This window comes from Perca fluviatilis, chromosome 4 (assembly GCF_010015445.1).
Source record: "Perca fluviatilis chromosome 4, GENO_Pfluv_1.0, whole genome shotgun sequence".
In the NCBI taxonomy this organism is placed as follows: Eukaryota; Metazoa; Chordata; class Actinopteri; order Perciformes; family Percidae; genus Perca; species Perca fluviatilis.
Genome location: NC_053115.1, coordinates 5,397,924 through 5,415,049, shown reverse-complemented (window position 1 = coordinate 5,415,049; position 17,126 = coordinate 5,397,924).

The following is a 17,126-nucleotide window of genomic DNA, read 5'->3' as shown; positions in this document are numbered from 1 at the left end:
AGGGGTTAGGGTTAGGGTTAGGGTTAGGGAATAGCGGCATGTCGGAATAGAAGCATGTCGGTGTGGCGGCATGTAACCCTGAGAAATACAGAGAGAGTTTTGTGGAGCTGGTAGTCATTTGGCAATGGCTTGAATTAAACGGACGTTCATTAATATAAAAAAGTTGTAACCATACTGTACAGTAGTTGCCAGGCATAGATATAGCAAAAAAAAAGAAATGTTGTCAATCTAAAAGTTAAAAAAGAGTTTTGGAGAATCTTACAACAGTGATGTTCTTCTCTGGCGATACTGTAGGATTGACAGTTAATTCAAGGCAACCTACTCGTACCATCCACTCCTGTCTCTTGACTGACTGCAGAGCATGCTGCATCTCTTTTTGCCAAACAGTTCATACCTCAGCAAAGCAAGGTTATCTAAAATTGGATGTAGCGACCACAGCTAATGTGATAGCATCCTTCGTGTTGTCAGAGCTGTCAGGATGGCTTGGTCAAGTTGAAGTCTACATAAAAGTTTAATGTTGATTGACCTAGTCTCTGCACCGGAATCCACTCACGGAAATTCGATTGAAATTATTTACTAGTGGCCCACATTTCCTGAATTGGAAAAAAAATACACATTGCCATTGAATGTAATCCATGCATCAATTACATTTCCGAGAATTTTGTGAGATATTTTAATTCTTAATTCGAAACACTTAGGGTAGGACATCAATTAATTGTAGATAGCGCTGTAAAGTATCACCAAGAGTATAAAAGACACTATTTCTGAGGACAACAAGTCTAAATAAGCAATGGTTTGGAAAGAGCATGTCTACTTTTACAGAGTGCTCAGCCTCCCCAGTGTCATTTCTTATTTTTCTTATCTTCTGCACCTTGAAGGCTGCCACAGAGGAGAAGTCTGCAATGCTGCGTTCCAGGAAGGCTTCAGTGGTCCCCAGAGAAAAAAAAAGTCTTCGTTTAGTATTGAACAGTCCAGTAGCTATGTCTTTGAGCTGTGTCTGAGGCCACTGCCTCCCCTCTGAAGCTTCCAATTGCAAGTTTTCTGTTGTGTGAAATGTATTGCGTTTTCTCAGTATCTCTGCGGATATCAATGCTTTTTCTCAACAGTGTCTGGGCTTTGAGTTGCTCGCCCACAAATGTCACAAAATTGAAATTCTCGAGGATCTGTTGACATTCGATTTGGGAAAATAGAAATAAAAAATGAAGTGGAGAAAGATTTGTCAGGGCTGTTCAGTGTTTTTATTCAACTGACACTGGGGAAATGGGAAACGCCTTATTTGCTTTGGGGTGGGATTTTGCTTTTGCTGACAATTTTCACAGTTCTGACTTCTGCACATTTAAATATGCCTGAATCACTTGATAAAAGCCGAAAAAAAGCAATTGCCACTGTCATCTGGGCAAAATGGGATTTTTGATATATACACAGCCATTTCTTATCCACTGTCTCTAACTTACAGCGTGTTGAACAACACAGCCTGTTTCATCGCAGTATGAACTCCATACACCCACATGGTTTTATCCTGTAAAAACTGTATGTTTTTCCAGATCACCTCTGACAGTTTCTATCAAGAGTGGATGTATAATGCAGCTGTTATAGTTCAGCTGTGTCTTGTGAAAAGCCCCAGTTTCTCTCTGCATTTTAATGTGTCACCTCTGGTCCTCTTTTAGGTGGCAGAGGGTAACGGACTATGGGAAGAGGAACAAAGACATTTACCCCTGAATTCACAGTGTCCATTCTTTGTGCACTCTTTTCAGCATGTGAAAGAAAATGTGTTTTTAACTTGTCTTTTGTAAGAAATGACACACATTGCCAGGTCTTTTTAAAGAGACCATTTCTTGTCAATGAAAGACACTGAGAAATGACCTATTTCCTCATTCAGGTATTAGGACTTCTTGTGCAAACTGGTGGCTTCTTTTATTTGTTACAAAAAGCATATTTGTTTCTCCTGTTGCAAACTTTTACTTCCTGTGCACTGCAAGGTTTTCTTTACAGGAAAGATGCCAGATGTTTACAACAACAAATGTAGAAGGTGTAATGCTCAGTCACTGCTGTGATGTATCACCCAGTAGTGAAAAGGAGCAACAAAATAAAGCAAGAGCTTGAAACTGCATGGCCCTTGGGCACACGTGTCACAACTTGTATTCCGTACACACGAAACACGAACATCAATGACCTAGACCCTGTTCAGCAAAATGTTACTCATCACTCATGGCCCACTGCTGCTGTGTTACTCACAGTCATTCACTCCATGCAGATTGTCAAATACCCTGTCTATAATGCTATAATCATCGCAGCAGCAGCAGCAGTAGTGTTATGTGCCAATAATTATCATTCAAATATATAATATGCATTTATTTTCTAGATGGACAATGTGCTGTTTGCATCATTAGCCCATTGTTTTTAAAGCTGCATTAATCAATAACATTGTGTTAACAATGGATCATATTACTATGTACAGTGGTGGAATGTAATGAAGTACATTTACTCAAGTACTATACATAAGTACAAATTTGAGGTCCTTGTACTTTACTTAAGTCCTGTACTTTTTACTCCGCTACATTAATTTGACAGCTTTAGTTACTAGTTACTTTACACATTAAGATTTTTGCGCACAATTTATAAATTTATGTGTTGGACAGCAAATACGGCTGAAATGATTTTAGTACATTAAAAACAGTTTTGATCATTTCCAGTTTGTGAGGATTCTTCTGCATTGAGTAGCCTACTTTTGCTTTTAATACTTCTAGTACATTTTCCTGATGATACTTACGTACTTTTACTTAAGTAACATTTTCAATGCAGGACTTTTACTTTCAACAGAGTATTTTTACAGTGTGGTATTAGTACTTTTACTTAATTAAAGGATCTGAATACTTCTGGTTGCTTGTAGTGATGAACTCACATGAAAATTACCACCCAACTTTGCAGTTTCTTTAAGAAAGCATGTTAGCCTCTAGTCAGTTTATTGTTTTTATTAGGGGTGACCCCGAAAAAGTTAAATATTCGATGCTTCAATCGAAGGAGCTTGATTCGAATAGCAATCTCACAGTCGAATCTTCGCAGAGGCGTTATGAAATGATATGGGGGTGCTCAATGTCTGATTTTACATTTAACTGTTTTCTCTCAATAATTTAATATACAGCATATTATGATATAAATACCAACATATAATGCTGTTAATAAAAATGTGAAAAGAAAGAAGCTTTTAATAAATTGTTGTTAAAGTGCGTGAATAGACAGAAACAGAACTCAAAACGAATGCTTATGTTGCTCCGTGTCTGCTAGATGTGTCAATAGGCAACTGTTTGCTGCAACGACTTCATAGGCTGAATGATAATACGTCACGGTTGTGTTAACAGTTTTTTACACCAACTCCGATTTACTTAAAATGTATGTAATGCAGGTGGAGGACACATTGCAGGGTTTATTGTTTTGGCTTTTTTCCTTTATTAGATAGTTTAAAAAGTGATCCAGACAGGAAACGGGAGAGAGAGACTCCCTGGGCAGAATCGACTGGGGTTGTTGTGGTTATATGGACAATGGGACGCTGGATATTATCTCTAGATTACTCTGGAAATTCATTTTTAGCCATTACAAGCATCATTTATTATACTCATAAAATGTAAGAGTGAAATCATTTGTTCAGCCACAAGACATGTCTCCTTTTGTTGGTGGTGGGGAACTTGGATGGCAGATTATGGGTTTAAGAAAGCACTGAAGTGGCAAAAAACAGGTTAACCATTACATTTTATTGAAAAGGTTTGATTGTCTCTAGTGTATATGGTGTTGACTACTCTGCCCCACCGGTGCATGATTTGAATTTTGTAGTTGTTTTTACTAAGCGCATTGTGGTTGACATTTGCTTCAGTGAAGGTTCCTCAGGCAGGTAAGTGTAAGATATTTTCATTAAGGTATTGAACACAGACGTAGTCCTCAGGATCCTTTTAGGGCACAGTTATATTCACTGTCTGCCTGCAACCCTGAAAAGCCATTTGAGTATTAAAATGTTTATTACCATAGATAGTTTATGACCCCATATACAGTATCCACAGAGTGCATCAGCATCATTTAGTAGTTGTTGATTTGTTCTGTTCCACAACTGATTCTCTTGTACAATAAGCAGAGCCAGAGAGACGCTCAGAGCACAGAGGAGTCTTGACATCAGCTAGCCTGTCTGTAGTCAGTGAAATATTACTTTGCTGTATGTGCCAGGTTACTGAAATCCTTTGGGTTTTTTGGTGTCATTTATAGGGCTTTTTATTGTGCATAGAATAACCATCAACTCACTTTGATTGCTTGGTTGGCATTAGAAATGTATACTATTGCTGAGTGATTGGATTGGAGTATCTTCCAACTCAAACCAGTGTCATATGTACTTTTCGGTCAACCTTCGGCACTGTTGAATGCATTGTTAAGGACAGTAGAGGCCAACATGTTTTTTGGTGATGGTCTCCATTTTTATGGCAATGATAACAATGGTCTTGAAATGAATGAGAGACTGGTCTCCGAAAAATTACTCCGTAAGTGTTGCCCTCTAGTGGTTGTAGTAATTAAGATGGGGAGCAACTCAGGAAGTGTACAGGTAAGAGTGTCAAATTCCCAAGGGGTTAAGCGAGCATCCGCAAAGCGTACCTCCTTTGGAAACATTTTGATGTTAACAAGCCATCGCCTGCCGTTAGCATCCCATTGACTGCCATTCATTTTGGCGTCACTTTGACAACCAATAACTTTACGTCTGAAGAGTTTAAAGACTCTATTTGTCCATTGTTTATTTCTAAAGAAACACAACAATGTATAAAAGGCTCCATTACTTTGTATCTCACATTATGGCTCCGTAGCAGACGTTTTTGTAAAAATATGTGATTGTGTCAGAACCACGCAACTTTCTGTCACATAGTACAAATTACCGTATAGTACAGGAGAAGCTCGCAGGCAGTTTTGACTTACATTAGCTGTTTTAGTTTAATTACTAATGTTAACTAGCATTTTAGTTATCATCATTAGCCTGTGCCTATGTTATCTCCTTACATATACCAACGCTCTCCATCTCTGCAAGATTGGGAATGATTGAGATTTCTCTTGGCACAGCTACCAGAAGACTTACAACTTTCAGACAGGTTGCTCCCGTCACATCTACGTCATCAAGCTCAGTTGGAGGCTGCGCAGTAACGCTCAGCCAGAAAAGTGTTTCTAATAACCTTCACAGGTCTCTGTCGAAGTCTACGGTGTCGTTGTGTCCATTAATTTTACTGTCTATGCAAATTCCGCATCAGGAGGCCTTTTCGGTGGGGTTGATGGGTCAAACAAACAGGAATTTCACCCAGAAGACCAGGTTTTGTGTCCTGTTTGAAAATAAAAAAGTAAACGCCGATTTTTTTTTAATGGAACAAACATAATTCTGTCATGGTCTCCTTGAAGTAGTAAATTTTTTTTAGATTTGAACCCAAACCACAATCTTTTTCTAAACTTAACCAAGTAGTTTTGTTGCCTAAACCTAATCAAACTGCGACCGTTTCACGTTAACAACTTGTTTCCAACCACGACCATAACGTTTAGATACGAGGACGGAAAACACTCTTGTGGGTTGTATTTCCTGCCACTGCTTGGCGCACGAATTTATGAAATGCTCCTATGGGTCATATTAGAGTGTGGGATTAAACAACCTATATCTGGAGTACTATTTGCATCAAATTAGCATCAGATCATCCAGCCTTAACAGTCTAATCTTAACATCTATTGCATGTGTGTCTGGCATGATAACTGAAGATACTGCAAGCAATTTCACACATACCATATGGGCCTGTATTTAATTTTCATTTAATTTCTTTTAGAGATTCATGTTATTGAAACTGTCAAATCCACACTTTCATTGGTTGTGGCAGCACTTAAGACACCTGGGACAAAGTTTTGGAATTCCTAATAAAACCTGTTTTTTAGCTTTTGGAGTGTGTAGAGGGACTGGCTGTCAAAATATAACACTTACTATCACATCGTGTAGACGGAACTTTTGCACATGGCATGAAAACCTAATTTTCATACAGAAAATGCACTAGAAGAGGTGTATATGGAAATTCTGTTAAAGGTTTTGAAAGCATTGCCATTGTATCATGAAAGTGATGAAATGGTACCATGAGACCTTAATAATACACAAGACCCGGTTGTGATTTGATGTCAAAAAATGCCTGAGGTTTTTCTCAGATTGATGTTGCCGTTTTCCATATTTCTGTTAGGAAACTCCAAGTTTGGAACAGTTGGAGAACTACGGTGGCCGGGAAGTGCAATGCAACATTACAAAGAATGAAACACTTTTACAAAGCTCGAGACAAATTTACATTTTGGAAAACAAATTTACATTTTGGAAAACAAATTTACATTTTGGAAAACAAATTTACATTTTGGAAAACAAAATAACATTTTAGAAAACAAATTTACATTTTGGAAAACAAAATAACATTTTCGAAAACAAATTTACGTTTTAGAAAACAAATTTACATTTTGGAAAACAAAATAACATTTTCGAAAACAAATTTACGTTTTAGAAAACAAATTTACATTTTGGAAAACAAAATAACATTTTAGAAAACAAATTTACATTTTAGAAAACAAATTTACATTTTAGAAAACAAATTAACAAGATGCAAAACACTTTTACCAGTCCCGAAACAAATTTACAAATGACAGATTCTTCACGGAAGGGAATGTACCACATACCGGAAGTGATGAGGTGTTGTTGGTGACGTCGGTCAATTTGTGTTGTTGTGAGTGAGTATATGGCGTGAATGAAGTTTATGGTGACTTTACGTGTGGTCGGTGTTTGGAGTTTTTATATGCCGGACCTGACGGAAACATTGGAAAAACAGGGAACGTATCGACAGCGCCGGCCGGATCGAAGCTACAGCAGGGGGCAGCTGAGTCCGTCTGCAGCTGCAGGACCTGGAGCTCACTGCCCATTCCTGGGAGCCAAAACCGACACCACGCAGCTGGAGACCCAGGCCGTATTGCTGGGCCCGCTGGAGGGAAGGGAAGCCCGGGAGAATCAGATCCAGGACAAAACGGGCGGACTGTCACAGCCTGCTGAAGTTTAAATCACAGGTTTCCTAAAGGGAGTCTGGCGGGACTCGGACTGTGGACGACGAAACCACGACTTAAAGTCTCGTTAAATAAATAAATACATGCAGAAATAAATGAATCATTAGTGGGGGAGTGAGCCTGGACATTTCAGTCTGTTTAAACTTCACTTTGAAGCAGAACCTCTTAGTTCAGAAGGGTGAAGTTTCCGTTTGTACTCATATCTGTGAACTGATTATAATAAATATTCTTTGTATTAACACATTAATTAGTCTCTTTGTCTTTTTGTTTTAAAAAAACTAGAACATCGCATGAGATTTTGACGATTTATAGTGATTTTATTTCCGTTAGACCTTTGCCTACATTGACGCTGATGCATTAAGGACGGCCCATAGACAGTATATAAGGCAGTGCCTCCTTTCCAAGATGGCGGCTCTATTGACGCATTCGATCCATAACTGCCGTAGTCATGGCGACATGTATACAAAACCTCATCACTTCCGGTATGTGGTACATTCCCTTTCCGTGAAGAATCTGTCATTTGTAAATTTGTTTCGGGACTGGTAAAAGTGTTTTGCATCTTGTTAATTTGTTTTCGAAAATGTAAATTTGTTTTCTAAAATGTTATTTTGTTTTCCAAAATGTAAATTTGTTTTCTAAAATGTAAATTTGTTTTCGAAAATGTTATTTTGTTTTCCAAAATGTAAATTTGTTTTCTAAAATGTTATTTTGTTTTCCAAAATGTAAATTTGTTTTCTAAAATGTTATTTTGTTTTCCAAAATGTAAATTTGTTTTCCAAAATGTAAATTTGTTTTCTAAAATGTAAATTTGTTTTCTAAAATGTTATTTTGTTTTCCAAAATGTAAATTTGTTTTCTAAAATGTTATTTTGTTTTCCAAAATGTAAATTTGTTTTCCAAAATGTTATTTTGTTTTCCAAAATGTAAATTTGTTTTCCAAAATGTAAAAGTGTTTCATTCTTTGTAATGTTGCATTGCACTTCCCGGCCACCGTAGAGAACTCTTGGTATACAGGTAAATATTACCCATATGACCCAGAGCATCAAAAAGTGACACCAGTAGTCGCGAAACCAAGCAAGAATTGGTTGAAAGGCCCACTGCGTCTGACTGAGACTGAAGGAGACTTTTTGCGTCAGTAACAAACACCAAAGGCACCTGACCAAGCTGGTTTCAGTGAACTACAAATGTGTAACATGATGAAAATAGTGCCGGTCAAAAATGAACAAATGATTATTTTTTCGAGGTTGATTCGTACTGGGTCTTCACTGGTATGTACTGCCTCCAGCAACTCGCTTTTATACTACTTTCATATGTTTCTATCCAGTCAAATAAATGGAAGCATGACAACCTTAAACTGTATGACAAACTCACTCTAGCGCTGACTGGGTTTAGCTTTAAGCAGTGCAGTTGGTGACTGATTGATTGGTGTTTTCCCCTCAGGGCTTATCGTAGCTGTATGCGCTCGCTGCTGAGATCGTTCAATAAAACCTGTATGCTCAACTCGACCTGACTCGACTGCTCCTGATACCAGCTCTCGTACATGCTCGCTGCCCTCCACACTTAGCGTACATGCTGAACTGCTGCCAGTAAGCTTAAAAAAAAAGTCCAAAGATACCCCTTGGGCCGGAGCTTACCAGATTTGTTCATGAATCAGAGTGCTAAATGCCTGTTAGCCTGTTAGCCTGTGGATATTATTTCGGAATCTCTGTAGAGTTTGGTGAGACTCTGTTGCAGTTCGGTTGACAGACAAGTGCCTGTTGGTGTTATTAATTATTTACGTTCTTAATGATGCCTGATATGTTTTTAACTTTTGTCTTCATGTTTTTGTTGTGTTGTCTTTTTAAATTTTGGAGCTTGTATTGCAAGACAAATGTCCGACCCTACGGACAATAAAGTCTTATCTTATCTTATCTTATCACTGATTTAATATGATATTGATTTAAATACTTCTCTGCGTCTCTAGGTCATTTCATATTTCTGGTACTGTTACGATACAACATACGAGTTTTATGTAACCTACAGTTTAATATTTGGAGAGATTAATGAAGCATACTGCTTTACTTTAACTCTATACCTGCATATCATAACACAAATACTGTAAAACTTGAAATACTTATTATATTTAGAAGTCCAGTCCTGCGTGTACTGAAGCAACATAACAATCAAACTTTCCAGCACTAGATTTAAATGGCCAGGTTAGGCTATTTATCTGCTGGGACTATAAGCAGTGTAGTGTTGAGGCTAACCATTTTGGAATAAAAAGGGGGTGTTGTAAAACCAGAAGTTTTCCCTTGCATCCCATTCTGCTGACAGAGTACATTAGATAATCTAATCTCTGTTAAGGACCTGTTTCTTGCCCTGCAGGACCTCTTTTTAGTGATGCAGTGGAGTTTCCAGATATCAGCAATTAATTTGGTGAAAACAAACGTAACAAAAAAGAATGAAGGCCAAAACTACTTAAAAAGAAATAACTTATCTTTTGAATGCCTTCAAACTGCAATATACAATCCCCACCTTAACTTAGTTTTGTATAATCACAGGATGTTTATGTTACGTACAATCATTTTTCAAAATAATCCTTAATTGTAATTAATTGTAATTAAATTGTACACTTTTCTTCTGAAAAACTCTTATCTCTTCTACAGTCCTGTGTGTTTCACTTTGCAAACTCAGTAGCAATGGATTGACTTCCATATTTGCCATCACAATGACAAATATTGTCATTTAAAGAAATTGAAGTTAGTTCTGAAGCTATGTAATAAAAGAATGAAGTCAGCGTTATGTGGTAAGCATTTCGATAAACACTTAAAGCATCATTAGCACCCTCATTACACAACACATAACATATTCAAGCCACAGCTCCATCTAGTTTAATTAGGATGATTGACATTGTCATGTCAGCATCTGATAGCATGTTTAGTGCAGCAAGTGATAACTAAAAATCCATTGAATGTTCCACTCAATTAAACAAATATAGTCTCATACAATATGTTAGCCTGCAGATATTTAAACAGTCCTTATCATGGGCAAACAATGCTGCAATTCCCTTTTACTTTGTTGCAGTCCATCCATGAGAGAGCACAACAGTCTTCATTTATACAGCTGCAAGAAGCTAAGCCCAAGGTGAGTTCTCACAGTTTAAGGCAGTCTGACCCTCATTAATGATGCGTGGCTTGTACATAGGCCACCATTTCCCCTCCTCACCCTCTGCTTTGTTTAGAGGCCTTGGGTTGGCGTGCGGTGGATGGAGGATCCATTCGAGGTAGTGACAGCAGGAGTGGGCCACGCAGCCGTGAAGGGGAATTAATGAAACATGCATTGGTAATGAGATTACAAAGCTTGTAGCAGGGAAAGCCAGAAAGGAGGATTACCAGGTACACGCTGTCACAGCCTCACTTCTGCAGAGCCAGAGACGCACCTGTACGTACAACCCAACTAACATTCGCAACAATGCCGGCGCAGACGGAGACATGGCAGCTGTGCGATCTCATTTTGGGGGCCTGGGACTCCCACTACTCCCAGTGGCGTCAGGTTCATGGCAAGAAAAGACATCTGCCAAGCTGTCTCTTCATCTCCTGTGGGGTTTCACTGAAAAGACAAGCAGTCTATAGGAAAAAAAACCCCACTATTGTTTCAGATAATCAATTACCAATAGAGTTTGAATAGTTAAACGTATGGATCTTTAGTTACATGTGCATCAACTGTTGCTCTGAATTCGCAAAATATCTCAAATTGAAATTGGACATCTAAATTATACATCCTTGTACATGGAGACACTGTATAATGAATGACTGAGTACAGAGACAATGGCCGTGACCTTTACATATTGCATCATCATCAACGCATTAATAATGCATTCTGTAGCACTTTGCTCAGTGCCATTACTGTGTTTCATATTGTGAGTTGAAAAACAACAACAGTTCGTTCTCCTACTTTTGCTTGCCAGCTTTGTCTGTCAACCAGACCTTAAGGGCCTGTTTAAAAATTAATGAGCAGTGCTTACACTGTAAATAACTGCTGGTAATGCACCGTGGGTTATTTGAAATGTAAAACCTGCTGTCATGCTTTGATTATCTATGTATCTGCCCTGAGCACAGATCCGAGCATGGAAGCAGCGTTCCATTCACTGTGGTTGCTGGCTGACTTATTAAGGCTTGCTGTCATTTGTGAGCATGTTAAACAGTTCCTCTGAGTTGAGAAGCAATGGGGTTACTGCAACAGCAATTTGAGGGCACTTCATGTATATACACAACGTGATGTCATTCTGAAGAGGTAATTATTTTTTTGGACTCCAAAGAAATACTCAACAATACGGTATATACTGATGAAAATATGTCACAGGGAGATCATTTCTAAAGCATCTCATACATCCGTTCGGCAATTTCACAGTAAAACATTACAGCTATAGCTACATTCAGTCTTTCATTTTATATTTCTAATATCCAGACACCTTTTCAGCAAAAACTACATGCAGGGGACAGAAAAATAGCTCCAGCACTGTGCGATCAATCAGTGTGTCAGTCCTCATTAGTTTTATTCTAGATGCACCCTTAAACAAGCCCGGCCTCATGTCTTTGTAATTGTGTGTCTAGCTACTGATACCAGGCTCCTACCCAGTGAATAATTAATTTGGGTAACTTGTGCTTCTATAATTTGGATTCCTAGTTTCATGGTCACCCTTAGTCCATATATGACTGGAAGTCTATTCTCTGCCCCATATCAATTTTTCATATGCAGCCATTTGTCCTTAGGGAACAAGTGTCATCTCAACACTGGATACTGAGTTTTCACATGTCCCCACGCCATTCCACTGGTATTTCCTGGACACTGAAAAACTTGAGGGAAAAGACTTGGTTATTCTTACTTAAAAAATTGTCCTACTTCTCTCTGTCATGTTGCTTTGAACAACTGGGCGGCTTGAATTCACAAAACTATTTCACACACACACACACACACACACACACACACACACACACACACACACACACACACACACACACACACACACACACACACACACACACACTGGGGTTTTCAGAGCACACCCACCCTGCATAAAAATCATCTCAAAGCTTTTTTCTTTTTTTTCCCCCCATTTAATTTCTTCCAGTTGCTACATTTCACCAGCGGCCACAATTGACCCTATACAGAGCAACATGAATGAGATTCTGTGGCACCTGATTATCAACCTGCTTGATGAGTCTGGGCTCTGCCTCCCACCCACACGCAATTTGGAAAAAAACGAGTGAGGTTTGCTCCAGATGGTCATGCCCTTTAGAAGTCTCTCTCTTCCCTGTAATGGAGCGAGTTGGCTCTTACTCCCCAGACTGAGTACTGGGATCTGTCCAGGCGGCTGCTGTTAATGAGCCTCGGTGTTCCCTCCTCTGTCATGCAGGGGTTTCTGGCTCGGCGTAGACCTCGCCTCTGTTTTAACTGCCCATGTGTCTGCGTGGGATCAGACAGGGAATTGTGAAGCAGGTTGTCGTCAGTGTAACCAGAAGCTTCAGTCTGTCCCTTGCTTGCTCTAGCAATGACTGACATGGTAACCTATGTGTATATATACACTATAGCACTATTTGAACGTTTGTATTGTTCATCTGAAGAGCAGCCAATGTAAAAAAAAAAACATGTTTGGAATGCATAAGTTATAAAATATCCATGCCCATATTATCACTAAAATAGAACTATCAAAATAAGTATCATTAAAATAGAATTGATGGACATTTAAGCAAAGACATAAAATTGTTACTGTTGATTCCCTCCAAGCAAAACTGATACATTTTGTTAACCTATTGCACAATATGACTTTCTTCTCGCTTTGAATTATTTCTACAATATCATTGTATTTCTAGTTCAAATGATCTGATTTAATTCAGACTTTAGTGGTTACAACAATCATTTTAGATATGAGGTATAATTGGCACACACAACCATACTACTACTACTACTACTACTACTACCTCCTCCATTATCACTTCTACTGTTACTACCAGTAGTAAGGTTAGTGTAATCACCATCTATAAAATTTGTGTGAAGAATTGTAGCATCTTATTTTTGTAGATCTAATGGCATAGTTTGTGTTGATGAAACAATCCTGGTCAAAATTTTTGTGGGTGGGAAGAATTTCCATTTAGTGCCGTTTAGTAAGTACTAAGTCTATGTACATGAGTTCTTTTAAGAGCTTTTTTCTTTTTTTTCTTCTAAAATATAAGGTATATATATCCAGGTCCGGATTTGTTGCGGAACGGCTGCGCCCATGACTGACAGCTGAAGTCACGAGGACCCACAAGATCTCGCGAATTCACGTATGATCGCATGATATAACAGGATGCAGTTTCTATAAACAGAACCACAAAACCAACAACAGTTTGTTTCCATTCCGACTTCAGGCCTGTCTCAGCCCATCGTTTTCAAGGTGTAGTGCAGGGAAAACCGTGAGCACTGTGTATTTTATTTTGAAAATTAACCGGATGTTTTATTTTGCTTCTGTGATCGACTTCCTGTCCCGCACAATCTGCCTTGTGCTGAATTGCTGCGGAGTAGAAGCTCTTCGTATCTGCTCCAGATCGCCGGAGCTGGGACGGAGTCGGAACGCGGCCGTTCCGCAGTCAGTGAAAATACACACACTGACTTTAATGGAAACCTAATGACTCTGCCGCCATTCCAGAGCAGATCTGCAGCCGTGGAAATTGGGGGGTTACACATCCAGCAGATAAGAAGCAACATTACATTAATTTGGTGGCCGATATTCACCCAGCTTTTACCTCTGTTTTGGACACCACCAAATACCTGGCCCTTAGCTGCTAAATGCTACACAATGTAGCTACTAACTTTGTCTGTATGTTGTTTTCAGTGTTGGGGAACTTACTTTTAAAAAGTAGTGTTTGCTCGTTACTCGTTACTCCTTAAAAAAGTAATCCTTTACTTTACTTAGTTACCCCCTATGGAAAGTAACTTTTTACTTTACTTGTTACTTTTACGTTACTTTTAACAGCAGGTGTCTCTGGCAGAGACTGAAGTTAATTATACAAAAGCTATCTTTGACCATGAAGCCAATCTATGTTTTATCAGTGAAGTGTCTGAACTAGGCTACATTGCAGATTCTCTACTCACAGAGTGACGGCTGATTCATTATGAACGAGTCCAGTGCGGGTTGAATGCACATCGGCAGGTCATCGCCGTTACACAGTGTTAATGTGTAATGTCCATATCTACTTGTAGTACTGGTCGTGCAGACACGATGGTCCGTGCATTGTCATAGACACATGCAGCCTCTTTTCTGGATGTCCTTGCGCGTCCTTGCGCGTCCGTGCGACCAACAAACGTCCACAGCGGTCCGCTGCGTGTAGCCTATGTATGAGCCCATCTCCACCGCATCCATCTGTGTGGTTGTCAGCTTTGTGTCTGCCTGGCGTGCTCTGTTTGTAGGACGGCCGATTTAACCGCTAGACCTCAGCGATGTAGTGGCATGTGTCACATAGCTCTCCGCTCAGAGCGCAGTCCAGTAAAAAGCCACAAAGCTAAAAACGCTCTCAAAAGTTAGCGTTGGCTGCAGCATTGCTCCACTACTACCAGCCTCTGCCACGTACCTTGTGGAGCTTGTGATCGCGCAGCGACTGTCTATGGCGCGCAGCTGAGAAGGCAGTGTCGCTGTCAAGTCTATCCCTGGGAAAAGTAACGTTGCGCCGAATTGAAAAAGGAACTACGTTTCGTTACCAAAATTTTCAGTATTAACGCGTTACTTTGCTTTTTCCCGAAAAAAGTAGTTACGTTACTGTAACGCCTTACTTTGTAACGCGTTACACCCAACACTGCTTGTTTTGTGCTGGGCATGTAGTGTAAAGTGGGTTTATCGGAGCTTTTTCACTGAAAACAGCTGCCTGCTGCTGAAAACGGTTGATGAGGGCCGTGAGACTGAACCAAAACAGTAAAGTTCCAGGCCATAAAGCCTAAACTCACTACACACTCCTTAGAGCTAAGGGGAACTGCAGAGTCAGGTGATTTTTTTCTGTGGGCTGGTCATAACGATTGACCGCTTTCACATTACACATACTCATTTGCTTTATTGTGCATGTAAAAATATCGATTTGTGCTGCTTTAATGTTCACAATGCTGTAAAAAACAAACACTCATGTTAACAACACCCTCAGTATGCATTACAAGCCTTAGAAGAAGGAAGAGTTTTTAAGCTAATTGGCCACAAACTGTTTCCCCATCAGCTACATGCAGTGGCTACATTGATAGGTTGCCTTTCATATACAGCGTGGGACACATTTCACTTGAGAACTGTTAATGCACTGCAGTGAGGTCTGCAGAGTTACCTGTCATGACCTTCATGATTACTAACCATTCTTGGGTACTGGGTTAGGTGTCCCCCTAGTCTATATCCGTTCCACTTCTGGGATTGTTCCGTTGCCGCCGGTAATTCCACTGGATTTCGCTCTTTTCGGCCGGATGTCCGTTACCTTCCACTTTCTTTGTGTTGGAAGTTTAGCTCCTCAGATCTCTGCAGGGTAAATCCAGACAGCTAGCTAGACTATCTGTCAAATCTGAGTTTTTTGTTGCATGACTAAAACAACCAAGGCTTCCCAAGGCTACTTTTACAGACAGTAAAAGCATGACTGTTTGGACTGATCACGGTCAGTAATTGCTCCTTTCAAGAGATGAAGATAGAGCTTGAGTAGATGTCACTTTGTCTCAAAACACTATAATAGTCTATAATTTGTTGTGACAATGGCTTTAGGACAATACATATTGTTAATGTTATCACATTTGACTGCCTTCCACGAGATGTGTGCCACAGGATAATTTAAGAAAAATCTGAAACATTTGAGCATTTAAAAGATTGAAGGGACAATGTGCAATTAAAACATAAATGTAACCATTTGATGCATTGCACCAGAGTTAGCCTTAGGCTATTCTCCTCTTTGTGGTTGGGAAATGCGTGCAAAGAATATAGCTAACATGGAGCAATTATAGACTAAATTTTGATCGAAAAATTAAATTTTACCCATGCTAGCGGCGTGACTCTTGAGGTGGAATTATTGATTGGTCAGTTGGTCCATGACTTTGGTCCAGTCTGACATATCGCAACAAGAATTTGATGGATTGCTGTGAGATTTGGTACAAACATTCATGGTCCACAGAGGATGAAGGCAACTGACTTTGGTGAACCCCCTGACTTTTCCACTAGCACCATTATCAGGTTGACAGTGGTGGTTTTAAGTGAAATGTCTTAATAACTATTAGATGGCATTTAATACAATTTGGTACAGACATTAAACCTCATGATGAATTGTAGCAACTTTGTTGATCCCTTAACTTTCCACATATTGCCACCGTCAGCTAAAATGTGTCAATACTTTGTTTTATGACAACATATTTGCAAAATAAATGAGCCTCAGCTGTTTTTCATAGCACTTTGTGTATTGTACTAATTAGCAAATATAAGCATGTTAACACATTCAACAAACGTAATCATCTCTGCTTTACGTCAACATGTTAGCATTGTAATTGTGTATTTTTACACGTTAAGGCTATTGTTTTAATTCAACATAACTAGTATTATACATTAAGAGCAACCACATGCTGTCAATTCAAGTTTACATACATTTCTTTTTCAAGCTGTTCCTAATTGTTTTTCCTCAGGCAGATTGTCTGAGAGCCTGATCACAATTGCTCAGTCACCTGTTGTGTTTATTGTAGACACAGGAGAGAAGATCAGTCGGAGGATCTATTGCTGTGCTTCAGCAGGAGCACTTAGAGAAAAATCTCCCTCTCCCTGTCTGCTTTTTCTCCTGCCCAAAGATGCCTCACTGAGTCTGGGGGTGGCAAATCAGACAAGACAGCAGAGGCACAGTCACAAGGTTAGCTTTTCTTGAGAAAAATAATTTATTGTTCATCACCTTTGACTCTGGAACAGCACATACTGCACACTCTTACAAAGGTGGGGACTGCATGTGCCCCACTTGATACTCCGTGGCGTAAATACAAATGTACAGTAAAAGCAAATGTGTTTCAACTTTTTTTTTCATTTAT